Here is a 16,097-nt window from a genome sequence, read left to right as displayed (position 1 = left end):
AGAGGGTTATCCGGCATCATCATATTTTTCGAACGTTTGGGCCATGGAAGTCTGCCTTATGCCAGATGAACGTGATGATTGCACGATAGAAGGTGGAGTGGAGGACAAATGGGAGGAGAGAGGAGAAGGAGAAGAGGCAGGACGTGGAGCGCCGGGAGTGTGGCTTTGTGGGTATTGACGGCGTTGCTCACACTGGGCTCGGTGATGGGAGGCCAGGTGCCCTCTTAAGGCGGTCGTCCCTAGGTGAGCGTTGGGCTTACCGCGACTTATGCGTTGACAGCACAGGCTGGAGATGGCAATGCTATTGTCAGCACCTGACACGTTAATAAAAGCCCACAATACAGACCCATGTGCCAGTGTCCTGGAAGCGTCAAAACTGACCGTGCATGGTGGATGGCTAGCTCCAAATCCATTTGCAGTCTGCTTTTTGCCTCCTGTGCTCTGCGAGCTGTGCCTGCTTCTCCTCCCTCTCTGTTGCTCCGTCTCTCCCTCTGAACTCCCTTCCTCTTCCTCTTTTGTGGGCACCCACATGACGTCAATCGACACGTCATCATCCTCACCTTCACCACCACTGACATTTGAGATCTAGGAGTAGGCAGCAACAGCGGGGACCTCCCTCCTTGGGCTGATCTGGGTACTGTCGTCAGACCGCTAGGTGGCACCTCTTCCCCCTCCCACACCCCTGCCTCAATCCGTTTTTTTTGGGGGGTAACTGGTATATCACACACGTTGCAATTAGTTGTTCCAATAGCGTTTGTTCCTCTATATAGCTGCCGTATCGCAGCAGAACTGCACACAACTTCTGCACAGTTCAAATGCACTATATAGAAAGTATATTATAGGTATATCACACCCCTTCCTCAATCATTTTTTTTTGGGGGCAACTGGTATATCACACCTGTTGCAATTAGTTGTTCCAGTAGCGTTTTCTCCCTCTATATAGCTGCGGAATCGCAGCAGAACCGCACACAACTGCTGCACAGTTCAAATGCACTATATAGAAAGTATATTATAGGTATATCACACCCCTGCCTTAATCAGTTTTTTGGGGGGTAACTGGTATATCACATCCGTTGCAATTAGTTGTTCCAATAGCGTTTGTTCCTCTATATTGCTGCGGTATCGCAACAGAACCTCACACAACTGCTGCACAGTACAAATGTACTATAATATACTTTCTATGTTAGAAAATATATTATAAGTACCCCTCTGTATATCACACCTATCGATAGCACACCTATACCAGTCCTTAAAAGGAATTTTGTGGTCCTTTTAGCTAGCGTTTGGTGTCCCTAACAGCCTGTTCCTGCTCCACAAAGCAACCTCTTCCTACACTTACAAAATACAGAATGTAAGATGGTAGCCAGACTGGGTTCCGTTATAGGGTGGGGGTGTGTCTATGTGCTGAAACATCTCAATTGGCTTTCCTGTCCCACCTGATGGATGTGTCATGGGTCAAAGTTCGGCGCAATGCAAAAGAATATGGCGCTCGCGAACATCGCCATATGTTTGCAGGATCGGCAGATCGCGAACGCTCAAAGTTCGCCACGAACCGACTGCCGGGTGAACCGCAAGGCCATCACTAATCTTAAACATGTTTAAAAGTTTTGTGGAAAAATATTTAGTAGAACTTGTATTCTATTCATTTAAATTCTTCCTCTTCCTATGCTTAGGAGTTCATGGATGGCCTTGTGGCTGATAGCAGTGCTCTAGACTAAAAAAAATAAAAAATACCTAGAAGCCATTGGCTACTGAACTGAAAAATGTTGTTGCTAAATTAAATTTTTAGTCGCCAAATTTAAATACATATAGTTATAATTAAAAAAGACTTGGAGGAGAAAATGAGACAGTAGCGAGCCAGCTCTACATACATAATACTTCCTGACAGAACTACATGTGCCCCCCTCACAATAGTTATGCCCAGATATGTGCCCCCTCACAGTAGTTATGTAAGAGCTCCGACACTCCCCCTGCAGGCCACATCGCGCTGCTGGCTGTGGGAGGAGCGCTGAAAGCCCGGGAATCAGTCTCCAGCACAGCCAGCAGCGCAACCTGAGTGTGGGAGCACGTCATCAGGGAAGGGTAGGGTAATTATGTTTTTTCCCCCCATAAAGCTGCAGACTGGAGGCAAAAGGTGGGAGGGGCACAACTGGAGTGAGGGGGCACAAAAGTGGGCATTGTTACTGAGGGGACACCTACAGTAATCTGGAATAACTACTGTGAGGGGGCACCTAATCTGCCATAACTACTTTGAGGGGGCACATATCTGGGCATAGCTACTGTTAGGGGGCACCTAATCTGCCATACCTACTGTGAAAGGGCACATAATCTGGCATAACTACTGTGACTGGGCACATATGTGGGCATAACTACAATGAGGGGGCACATAATAAGGCATAACTACTGTTAGGGGGTAAACATTATGGCATAACTACTGTGAGGGGGCACATAATCTGGCATAACTACAGCGAGGGGGCACATAATCTGACATAACTACTGTAAGGGGGCACAAAACTGGTCATAACTACTGTGAGGGGGCACATAATCTGGCATAACTACTGTGAGGGGGCACATAATCTGACATAACTACTGGGCATAACTATTGTAAAGGGTCACATATCTGGCTATAACTACTTGAGGGGGGCACATATCTGACCATAACCACTGAGAGGGGGCACATATCTGGGCATAATTACTTTGAGGGGGCACATATCTGGGCATAACTACTTTGAGGGGGCGCATATCTGCCATAACTACTGTGAGGGGGCACATATATGGGCATATCTACTGTGAGAGGGCACATATCTGGCCATATCTACTGTGAGGGGGCAGATATCTGGCCATAACTACTGTGAGGGGGCACATACCTGGCCATAGCTACTGTGAGGGGGCACATATCTGGCCATAACTACTGTGAGGGGGGGCACATATCTGGGCATTACTACTGTAAGGGGGCACATAACTGGGCATATTACTGGGGGCACATAACTGGACATTACTACTATAAGGCGGCACATATCTGGGCATATTACTGGGGGCACATCTGGCCATAACTACTGTGAGGGGGCACATATCTGGGCATTACTACTGTAAGGGGGCACATATCTGGGCATATTACTGGGGGCACATAACTGGGCATTACTACTGTAAGGGGGCACATATCTGGGCATATTACTGGGGGCACATAACTGGGCACTACTACTGTGAGTGGGAACATATCTGGGCATTACTACTGTGAGGGGGGAACATATCTTGTATAACTACTGTGAGGGGATACAAAAGTGGGCATAACTACTGTGACAGGAATAAAGGTGGGTATAGCTACTTTGAGGGGCCACAAGGAGGACATAACTTTTGTGAAGGGGCCACAAGGTGGGCATTAGTACTGTGTGGTAGCACTTAGGGGAAATATCTTAGATTACCCTGCTATATATTGGCATGGCTCAGTCTTACAGGACCAGCACAGCGCCCCCTGCTGGTGATTTCATAGGGGCAGTCACCATCCCTTCCTTATGTGATTATTTTTTTTTCTCTATTACTACAGGGACCTTGTTCTGGATCCATCATGCCAACACCAGCGACACCCTGGATGACGTAGGACCAGATTTTATTAGTTAGGACTTGATGAGTGTAGCCATGCATTGGGCTTAGTGTAAAAAAAAATTGCCGCTCCTTTGTATGAATTGGGTGCATTTTTCCCCTGCCTGTCTAAGGCTAGTTTGATGTATGATAAAAACGGATCCGGCACCATTGAGTTACATGTTTTTTAGTGCCGGATCCGGCTTGTTCAGTTTCCCATGCCGCACACAAAAACGCTGCTTACAGTGATTTTGTGTCCAGCATGGGGACGCTACAAACTAGAACGGAATGCATTCTGGTGTGCTCCGTTCCGGATTGTTCAGTTTTGTCCCCACTGACAAAACTGAAGCGTTGTGCTGCGTTTTTGAGAGCCTGTGCCGGATCTCAAAACCGGATAGCACAATGTTGATGTGAAAGTAGCCTTAAAGGGGGTAATGTATTCATAAGAGACTTTTTGCTCTCATGTTTCTGTCGGATCGTTTGCCATGCGTTGCTCTTGATTTTTCTTTAACAAATGTACAGAATATGGCAAGAAATACTGATGGATTTTTCAGTCTAAAGTTTTATCATATTTATTACAAAGCCTACGTCAGTTTGCATGCCACAGCGGACTGGAGTAACTTGCAAAAAGTTGCAATGATAAATCTGGCTAACAATGTAGCTTCATCCTTAAAACCTCTTAGTAAATGCAAAGTTCTGGCCGTGGTGCTAATAATCACCCTAAAATGGTGTACCTATACATCAATGCTTTGGCGCAAATGTCTACTCCACCGACAAACAGGAAAAAATAACACCACTTTTCTTGTGCAGAGCACTTGAAATAGTACAAAGTAATTTTTGGCGCAACGTGCTTCAGTTGACTTAAACAGCCCCAACTACAATGCGGTAAAGTCCACAGCCAAACATACCGTAGTCTCTGTGTAGAGGCTCGTAACTCTGTACCCCAGAACCTCAATGACCTGAGGGCCGCCCTTCAAGAAGAGTGGGATGCCATGCCTCAGCAGACAATAAGTCGACATGGGAACAGCATAGGATGTTGTTGTCAAGCTGTAATTGATGCTCAAGGCCACATGACAAGTTATTGAGACATTGACATTTTTTGTGGGGTCGCGTCCACCATTGACCAAAAAAAACATTTTATTTGCATACACAATAAAGCTTTATTATGTTTTATGGGTACTGTTTTAGGCTTGTTTCTTTTTTGTAGGTTGTTTGCAGTTTTTGAGATGGTACCTTGGTTACAATAGATGCGGGTAGTGCTCAAGCACAGTGTACTGTACACCTGTGACTTAGGCCTCATGCACACGACAGTTGTTTTTCTCGGCCTCCGTTCAGTTTTTTTTGCAGATAGGATGGGGACCCATTCATTTCAATGGGTCAGCAAAAAAATGCTGATAGTTCATACGTTTGTGTTCCGTGTCCGTTGTCCATGTTTCCCTTCAGCAAAGAAAAAATAGTGCATGTCCTACTTTTTTCACATTTGCGGACAAGTATAGGCATTTATTACAAGGGATCTGTGGAAAAAAAACAGATCCTCCAAAAAAAATGGACGCAAAAAACATGTGTGCATGAGGCCTTAGGCTACATTCACACTTGCGGCAGAGGAATCCGGCAGGCAGTTCCGTTGCCGGAACTGCCTGCCTGATCTGTCAAAACGTATGCCAACTGATGGCATTTGTAAGACGGATCAGGATCCTGATCCATACGACAAATGCATTGAAATGCCAGATCCGTCTTTCCGGTGTCATCCGGACAAACGGATCCGGCATTTATTCATTTTACATTTTTTTCGGTCTGCGCATTTTCCTATGGAAAAAAAGGCTGGCATTCAGGCAAGTGTTCAGTTTTTTGGGCTGGAGATAAAACCGCAGCATGCTGCGGTACTTCCTCCGTCCGGAACAGTCAAACAAACTGAACTGAGGACATCCTGATGCATCCTGAACGGATTACTCTCCATTCAGAATGCATTAGGATATAACTGATCAGTTCTTTTCCAGTATTGAGCACCTAGGACCGAACTCAATGCCGGAAAAGAAAAACGCTAGTGTGAAAGTATCCTTAGGTGTTATGAGTGCTTTGCCTGTTTGGTCGCTTTTGTTTATTCATTTTTTGTGGGGATATGCCCACTAGAGATGAGCAAAGTATTGGAAAATTCGATTTAGCTGCTTCGCCGAATTTTACAAAAACAATTTGCTTTGTGACTAATTACTTTGTCACAAAGCGCGCTTCTTTCGTCGTCCCCAGTCCTTGTACCTCTCAGATGCAGCGTTCATACATGATGGATCTGCAAAAACGCTTCCATTACAATAATACAACAGTATGCATCCATCATGAACGGATCCGGTTGTATTATGTCTTCTATAGCCATGACGGATCCGTCTTGAACACCGTTGAAAGTCAATGGGGGACGGATCCATTTTCTATTGTGCCTGATTGTGTCAGAGAAAACGGATCCGTCCCTATTGACTTACATTGTGTGCCAGGACGGATCCATTTGGCTCCACTTCGTCAGGCGGACAGAAAAACGCTGCAGGCAGCGTTTGGTGTCCGCTTCCAGAGCGTAATGGTGACTTAACAAAGGCAAACTGATGCATTCTGAGCGGACTATTTTCCATTCAGAATGCATTAGGGCAAAACTGATCCGTTTTGGACCGCTTTTGAGAGCCCTGAACCGATCTCACGAACAGAAAGCGAAAACGCTAGTGTGAAAGTAGCCTAACCCACATTTGCTTGCAACGGGCCATCCGGCGCAATCTTGCTTGAGGATCTGGACTGAAATCTCGTGCAGCCCAAAATGACGTCATTACGTCGGCCGGGGTGGTCACGTCATATATCATCGTGGACGGGATTTTGTGCGAGATCTTAAAGCAAGATGGTGGCCGCCAGTCCTTCGCGAGCAAATGGAACAGGTAAGTATGATTTTTTTTGTTCTTTGCACTATTTCCGGTTAAATCAATTCTCTACCACGAAGCACGGGGATATTCAGCTTTGGGGCAAATCGAATTTATCCTGAATTTCGGATCGCAGTACACTTCATGGACTTCGATTCGCTCAACACTAATACCCACCACTGTTGTTCACTTTTGTTTCAATAAATTGTTTGAGATGAGGAAATCACCATTGCTGCTTCTACTTAAATCCCCTACTTTCATGATATAATGTCATTGTAACATGAACTTTTTAAGTTTTCCATAAATTTCACCAGAAATCCAAATATCCCTAACTTTTTGTGAGTAGTGTATGGGCTATACCTCCACTGGCTTTATATTTTCCATTACTCTCCCATTGTAATGGTCGCTTTCCCCTCTCTTGAATTCAGTTTCTCTCTTGGAGGCTGTTTTTGCTCTCAGGCTGCTGTATCTCAATCTGTTTTTCTCTCTCCTGCAGCTCCTAACTAGAAGGGTGGGTACGTGGCCACATGCTGGAACCACATAGCAACTTAGCCATGGGGGTGACTAGTTAATTCTCTATCTTCCACCCATAACCTTTGACCAGGGCCGCACCGCCAATTAGGTGAGGTGAGGCGATCGCCTCAGGTGGGGCGTCCCTGGTGACAAGTGGGGGAAGGCAGCAGGGCAGGGAGAGATGAGCACTTCCATTGTGGAAGCACTCATCTCCATAGTCATCTGTATCACTGCTGGGCAGGGGAGAGGCGTCTCCCTTCCCCGTTCCTCTGATAGGCTGCAGGCCTATCAGAGTCCGATGGAGGCATCGCAGTGAGTGAAGGACGCGCTCCTGCTGCCGACTTCCTTCCTTTGGCGCAAGCGCAGTGAGGAGGTTGGCAGCAGGAGCGCATCCTTCACTCACTGCACCTGCACCGAATACTAAACGGACGGCGCAGGCGTGGGATTTACGGGACCATGAAGAAAACTCAAAAGTCAATCAACTGGACCTGGGCGTGCCAAAGAGTGCATAGACTGAGCCTCTAGGTGCTGAAGCAGTGGCATACTGCCAATATAGGCAGACCATGCCGTTGCTATAGGGCCCACGGCACAGGGGGGCCCGGAGCGCACAGAAGGCCCCACCCCCTCTGTTTGCTCTGCACACCTAGTTAATGAGTTAATATGCGGCGCAGCGGCTCTTGTGTGTTCTTCCGAACTTCCTTCCCCCTCCACCTCTCCCTTCCCGTTGGAGCCACTGGCCAATCATTGACCTGAAGGATCGGGACTCCAGGCTGAAGGTGTGCTGCATTTCACACTGGCCAATCAGCGCAAGACAAAGAGGCAGCTGCTGATTGGCCAGTGTATTGCTGGGATGGCACAGGCAGCAGGAGCGGGCGCCGCAAACTACACACAGAGCAGCGACTCAGGGAGCGTATTATCCTTCCTCGCCGCCCGCCTGGCTGAAGCCTGGTCATCTGCCCTGCCGACAGCAAGTGCAGTGGCACTAGTGAGTGCAGCCCCCAGCCCAGACTAAAGGACTGCGGTCCGCTCCTGACCGGACAGGGAGGGGGGGCTCATAGAGGACAGTCTGCTTTCCTCCAACTCTGTCCTTTATGAGCCTTCCCCCCTGAGTCCTTTATGAGTTCCCCCCAACCCCTAATGCCCCCCAAAATGCCCAGGGGGGTGAATAGGAGGAAAACACACTGTCCTCTATGAGCCCCCCCAGGTGTCCTCTATTTGCCCCCCAACCCCTAATGTCCCCCAAAATGCCCAGGGGGGAGGATTAGGAGGAAAGCACACTGTCCTCTATGAGCCTCCCCCCGAGTTCTCTATGAGCCCCCCCAACCCCTAAAGCCCCCCATTCCCCCAAAATCCGGGGGGGGGGGAGTAGGAGGGAAGCATACTGTCCTGAGTATTTTGGTGGGCATTAGGGGTTGGAGGGGCTTTTAGAGGACTCGGGGGGGGGGGGGGGGGCTCATAGAGGACAGTGTACAGTCATTTGGGGGGCATTACCCCTCTTACTCCTTGCTGCTGATACTGAGTGTGCACATAGCCACCAATCATATTCCCCCAACCCACCCACCCCCAAACACATCAGTGACCTTTAGGGGGGGGGGGGATAGGTGGCTATGTGCACGCTCAGTATCAGCAGCAAGGAGTTAAAGGGGTTTGGGCAGTGGCATACTGCAACCGTTTTGGGGTAAGAGAAGTGATGACAAAATGGCGCTGGTAGCAAAGGGGTTAAGATGTGGGGGATGGCCTACGTGTGGCTTTAGCACAGTGGACACAGGAAGGAGGTGCGATGTGCATGCGGGCTCCTGCCCTGCACTCGTTCAGCTGGGCTCACATGCATATCGTGCCCTGTGTCCACTGTCCTGTGCCCACTCTGCTAAAGCCTGACACAGCCCATCTATGCCCGGCTTTACCAAAGCAGACAGTCAGGAGCAGTGATGTGATCATATTTATTGTATGTGTGTGTCTGTCCCTGTGTTTGTGTCACCATCACCATGCCCACAGTGTTCCTATGTCTTGACGCAGCTGCATCAGGATGTTCTGTGCGGGGCAAGAAGAAGAAGAAGGAAGAGGAGGCAGCACCGCCAGCATGGAGTCCATGGGAGAGACACAGGGAGGCACACTAAGGACACAGGTGACACTACCACATGATCTACACTAGTGTTATCTGTGGTTTTACATAGGACTGCAGGTAACACTACCACATTATCAGCACTAGTGCTATCTGTGGTTTTACATAGGGCTGCAGGTAACACTACTAAATTTTCAGTAATCAGAGAGCCATCACCCTGTTATCTGTACTCAGAGAGTTATCACTGTGTTATCTGTGGTGTTACATAGGACTACAGGTGGGCCTCTACTACATTATCTGTACTCAGAGAGTTATCACTGTGTTATTTGTAATGTTACATAGGACTCCAGATAAAACTTTTATGGAATATCCACAGGAGTCCCATAGATTCAGATACCACAGGGCTTTGTTCTTACCGGCATTCCCTTTGCCGCAAAACTGACCTGTGCCCTTCATTCTCTGGGTCAGTACGAATACGTACGAACGTATGTATAGTTACATTTCTTTATTGGCAAATGGGGGTGTGGCGGGGGAGGAGCCAGAACAGGAGGTAGGATGGGCCAGGGGTGGGTAGTGGGCGGGGTTAGGGGGCCCAATTCAGATTCTTGCTATGGGGCCCAGTGATTTCTATGTACGCCCCTGTGCTGAAGCAACGCACCTAGAGGCTCATTAGCATATTTTAAAAGTCTTTATTTTAAATGAACGGCGGCAGGCAGGGGGTTATAAAGCACACTGTTATGTAGCCCATCGCTAATGTCAGTCAGCTACATAACGTTATTTCTCATGACAGAAACCCTTTAATCTTATTCAAGTGAATTGGAAAGGGAGCTGTAATTGTTCTGCGCTGCCACTACAAAGTTGGGGTTGTGTGGGTAAACAGTGAAGTGCACCGACCTTCAAACAGCTGATTATAGGGGGTGCCAGAAGTCAGACCTGAGGATCGGTCATCAATATCTGTAGCCCAGACAACCCCTCTAAGGGATAGAATCTTCTTATCAATGTAATACATAAAGTGCTCTAGACTGATGTCATCATACACTACAACTAATGTTTCTACTTATGTCAAAGGAAATAGAATGAAATATAAGTAGCATTTCATCAACATATTTTACAGATGAAAATTGACTCTCAGGTTTCAGTAATTCCATTTGATCACATCTGAGGTTAAAGGGGAGATCTGCTCCTTTACTGTACGTATTAAAGGAAAAATAAAGGTCACGTTCTCACCCTCTGCTGGGCCAACAAGCTGTTCTCCCATATCTAGAAAATCTGTAATAGCATGCTGCTGCCACTAGGTGGGGAAAGCACTGCAAAATGTTTCTGCTTAGATCAATGCGCTTACAATGTATCAATCACTATTATCCAGTGAGGAGTTGTTTACGTTGTGCATAAATAAAATATACAAATGATTAACAGCAGTGCGAACAGTGTCACATCCTCACGGGGTCATTAGGGGTTTATTTTTCTGTGGATAGTTAATGCTCTTTAACCCTTTATTAATGAGACTATTTTAGGCATTTGAGATAAGCAGTTAAGATGTCGCACTAGGGAAACCCGGACACCAAAATAGGTGCACCTGTCCAAACGAGAACACTCACTCGAATAAAAAGGGGGAAAATTGATAATTGTGGGCAGAGCACTCAAAGAAATCCGGGACCATGTGATTATGCAGAAAATACAATTTTATTTGTTTATGCTGTTGGTCAGCATTCAATAAAATCAGTAAAAGGTAGCAGCATAGAGTGTAGACAAATATTGGACTCTATATGTAAACAATTAATAGCAACACAATAAAGATATTAACAATACATTATGTGGTAGCCAAAATAAGTATTGGTAAATTGGAGACAGTGCAAATAATAAAGATACCAGATAACTTATTCGATAAAATATTCGACCCAATGTCCATATAAGGGGTGTATATCCCCTAGAAAAGGTCGATGGAATAAATCGATCCTATCGAAAATTCTGCAGAGCAACGTTCAATTAGCTCCAATAAATTTCGAAACCAAAAACAATGTTCATATGGTGATTTACCCGCACCTGAAACCGACGGCGTCCCGCTCAAGCAGGGTAGGTAGCGGCGTCCCGCTACTAAACAACTTGCAAGTAATTTTTACCTTTAGATCGACTTAAGTCTTCGGCCAGACCTCAGGATGTTATCACTCCCCAATTGTGCCTCCGTTGTTGTAGCACTATATTGTCGGGAGGTTCTTGCTGGTAAGGACCACGCAGATGGATTTATCGTCACCACCTAGGCCAATAGTTACCGGCCTTCTGTTTGTCAGTCCACGAAAGTGCTATGTTGTTAACTTTCGTCGATTTGAGCAACACACCTCTGGTCAATGGCAGTGGATAGTTAGTAATAGGTCTTTCAGCGCAACAAAAGTGGGGAATGTAGCACCAGACGCGTTTTGGGGTCCTAGTATTCACCCCTTCCTCAGTGGTAACCACTGAGTAAGGGGTGAATACTGTCTCCAATTTACCAATACTTATTTTGACTACCACATAATGTATTGTTAATATCTTTATTGTGTTGCTATTAATTGCTTACATATAGAGTCCAATATTTGTCTACACTCTATGCTGCTACCTTTTACTGATTTTATTGAATGCTGACCAATAGCATAAACAAATAAAATTGTATTTTCTGTATAATCACATGGTCCCGGATTTCTTTGAGTGCTCTGCCCACAATGATCTATTTTAGGCATTTGAAGGCATGCTTTTTGTAGATACCGTAGGTCATATTTTTCCATGGGTCAGTTTTGGGGTACATGTCTTGCTGATTAACTTTTAATAACTGTTTCTGGGGGGGAATGGAAAAAATAGCAATTCTGCTATTACTTTATCCTTTATAAGTTTTGTATTGTATCTTGCAGCGCTGGGGTCCTTGGTGCGAATCTGACCAAGGACCACATCTGCATGGAGTTTGTATATTCTCCCCGTGTTTGCGTGGTTTTCCTCCGGGTTCTCTGGTTTCCTACCACACTCCAAATATATACTGATCATACTGGCACCATTGGGAAAGAGCTTGATGCTAATGTCTGCATAGCGATGTGGAATATGTCAGTGCTATATAAATGCTGAAAATAAATATTGTTTACCATTCATTATGAATAACATGTTAACATCATTCTATGGGTTAATACAGTTATGTTGATACCAAATATGTATAGGATTTTACATTCTATTTCTTTGCCCAATGAAAACATATATACAGTATATATATATATATATATATATATATATAGTATAAATATTGTGGGGACTAGCTATGGTAGACAGGATTAGTGGACGCAGTATAGAGGCAACAGCAAGTTCTTTGCATCAGACAGTTCAGTGTTTTATTCACACTTCAGGAAAGTGACAAAACAAGCAGTCATATTCAAACAAAAAGTCACCTTGCGGTGTTCGTGGTAATTCACACCATGCAGCAATTCTGCCTCAAAGAGTCCTTGCTGACTAGCAGCACCAACCTGTTTTTACACCAAACTGGTAGCAAACCTTCATCCAGACACAAGGCTCCCAGATCCCAACACAGAGACCTGGCTTCTGAGCCCAGCTGCCTATTTAAGGACAGCCAGGTGCAGGGCCAGCGCCACCCAGAAGCAGAGTAGGCAACCGCGTAGAGTGCACTCTGCCTGGGGGCGCCGGCCGCCTGCGCTCCGCCCCCTACTTGTCATCCATCTGACATCATCTCCTTCTGTTCCTGTACTTGCCGGCCGGATGCGCTCCGATGAGTGCGAGCATGAGTTTGTTCACTTCGGGCAGAGAGAGCGGCACGCAGCTGACACACAGCTACGAGACCCTGGTGTATTTAAAGAGGACCTTTCACCGATTATTACACTATGAACTAACTATACAGACATGTAGAGCGGCGCCCGGGGATCTCACTGCACTTACTATTATCCCTGGGCGCCGCTCCGTTCTCCTGCTATGTCCTCCGGTATCTCCGTTCACTAAGTTATAGTAGGCGGAGATTCCAGTCACTAAGTTATGGTAGGCGGAGTCTGCCCTTGTTCTGCTCTAGTGCTGGCCAATCGCAGCGCAGAGCTCACAGCCTGGGAGGTTATTTTCTCCCAGGCTGTGAGCTCTGCAATGGGATTGGCCAGCGCTACAGAAGAACAAGGGCAGACTCCGCCTACCATAACTTAGTGAACGGAGATACCGGAGGACATAGCGGCGCCCGATAATAGTAAGTGCAGTGAAATCCCCGGGCGCCGCTCTACATGTCTGTATAGTTAGTTCATAGTGTAATAATCGGTGAAAGGTCCTCTTTAAATCTCATTTAGGCTTTCTTTCAGAAAAGTTTCTCCTGGGATTCGAACTCACAACCTTTCACATCAAAGGCAAGGGATTTACCCTCACAGCTATGAAAGCTGTATTACCTGTTGCTTTAAAAAAAAAAAATAATAATAATAATATATATATATAAGACTTCTACTGTAGGTAACTTTGATACCTAGTGTACATCCATACACATGTCAGCTGCCCCAACACACCCAGCTCTGCTACATCCATACACAGTGTACTGGGGCAGCTGTCATGTGTAGGGATGTACACTAGGTATCAAAGTTACCTACAGTAGAAGTCTTATATATATATTTTTTTTTTACGCAACTGGTAATACAGCTTTCATAGCTGTGAGGGTAAATGCCTTGCCTTTGATGTGAAAGGTCGTGAGTTTGAATCCCAAGACTTTTCTGAAATTATTATTATTATTTTTTTTTTTTTAAATACCGGACTGTTACTTTACTGCCACGGGGGAGGGGGGGCTATTGGTGCCATGATACTGGCACATGGAGGGGGAAGGAGAAGGGCACTTGATAATGGCACATTAGGGGGCAGGGGGAGAGGATGGCACTATGATATTAGCACATGGGGGGCAAGAAATGGACAAGAATCATGAGGGGCAGAAATGTGAAATGATGGGGGGGCAAGAAATGGACATGAATCATGAGGGGCAGAAATGTGAAATGATGGGGGGGGGGGGCAAAATGTAGATTTGCTTCTGTTGACAAAAATCCTTGCATCCTTCTGTTGACAAAAATCCCTGAATTCGGGCGCGCAATCCCACGAGACCAGTGACCTCCAGAGGTGGGTCTCGCGTTATCACGCGCCAAAGACACATGATCTTGGCAATGGCCAAGGCAATGTGGACCTGGAGCACAGCGAGGAGCAGAACCTGGTGAGCACCCCTGGCAACCGCACTCTGACAACCTGCACTAGGGTGTCAGAGGCTGCAGGACAGTGACTGGCAGCAGGGTGGCACACACTTGTGTAAAGGGGTCAGGGCACACCTGCTGCTTAACTAGGGGCCATAGATTCTGACTGGTACAGGGTGCCCAGCAGTGGCACATGGAGCCTAATAGGTGGCACAGACTGTCTAAAGGGCTATGAATGGTACAGGGTGCAGGACAGTGCCAGACTGGCAGAGGGCACAAGGCAGCATACTGTTTTATGTTGCTCTGATGGCACAGGATTTCAGACAGTGGCTGAATGGCGCCTGGCAGTGAATAGGTGGCACTGCTCGTGTTTGGTGTGCCAACCTGCTGAACAGCGCAGAGTGATTGGCATCACTGGGATGGTACTAGGTGGCAGACAATGGCTGGATATTATATATACATGACCATAGTCAGACTGGCACAGGGTACGCGACCATAGTCAGACTGGCACAGGGTACATGACCATAGACTGGCACAGGGTACACGACCATAGTTAAATAGGTGGCTGAAAAAGGGGCAGGAAAAGGGGTGTGGTCAATGGGCGGAGTCAAGGGGCGGCAAAATTAGCTTTTGCCTAGGGTGGCAAAAATCCTTGCACCAGCCCTGGCCAGGTGCTGCCAAATCCCGGTCCGGTATTTGACCTCACCTGGCTGTAAATCAGCCCAGCAGCACATGCTGGGAAGAAAATACCTGTTTTCCCAGACCAAACCTCTCACTGTGTCACAATATATATACATACACAGTGTATATAAGTACAGTATATACAGGTGCATTTCAATAAATTAGAATATCATTGAAAAGTTTATGTATTTCAGTAATTCAGTTCAAAAAGTGAAACATCTACAGTATATTCTATGGATGCATTACACACAGATTAATCTATTTCAAGTTTTTTTTTTATTTTAATGTTGATGATTATGGCTTACAGCTAATGAAAACCCAAAAGTCAATATCTCAGAAAATTGGAATATAACATAAGACCTATTAAAAATGTAATATATAAAGCTGAGTGTATGTGTGTGTGTGTATGTCCGCTAAAGGAATCCACACCGTCAAATTTACTATCACGAAATTTGGCACACAGGTACATCAGGTGTCCGGGAAGGTTTTAGACCAGGTCTCAGCTCTCTAGGACGTACCGTTCCTGAGATATTCCCCCAAAATGCATTAGCCAATAGAGGCTTGGTCACATTTATGACATTTGGACCCTTATCAGCCAATAGAAGCTCGCAGGTCCTCCAGTCTCCACATGCACACAGTTTTACTCCAGGTTTCCATAACAACCCAGCCATTTATCTTCACTGCTGTAGGAGAGCTTTAAAAGAAATATGTCACAAAGATAATTGCTATTGAAGTAAAGCCATGGCCTAATAGCACTTAGTACCTTATTTCAAGATGTGCCTTTGTTCCAGCAATAGATGTTTTTATCCTCTGAAAATCCAGTTTATTTGTTATGCAAATGAGCCAGTAAGGTGTCCAAAGGGGCGTCACTCTTGCCACAATGTGTTAACCCTCAAAAGACTTAAACTCCGCCCCCCAGGTTTACCGCTAAGCCACGCCCTTGATCTGGTTAGGCCATGCACCCCCACTCCTGAGCCAACGGGTATTGAAAAAATTAAGGTAAAAATCAACTTCTGTCAGCTGCAGGGGTAGGGGGGAGGGTGACTTGCTCCCTGCAGCTTACACGCAGACAGAACAGTGCTGCTGTCTTAGAGTGAGCTGTTCAAAAGGACACGCCCCAATCCGATTAGGCCATGTCCCCTCCCACTCCTCAGCCGACTGAGATTGAAAAAATTAAGTTAAAAATCAACTTCTAGGTACCGC

This window comes from Bufo bufo, chromosome 8, assembly GCF_905171765.1.
Source record: "Bufo bufo chromosome 8, aBufBuf1.1, whole genome shotgun sequence".
Taxonomy (NCBI): domain Eukaryota; kingdom Metazoa; phylum Chordata; class Amphibia; order Anura; family Bufonidae; genus Bufo; species Bufo bufo.
Note: the sequence above shows the minus strand (reverse complement) of the source record.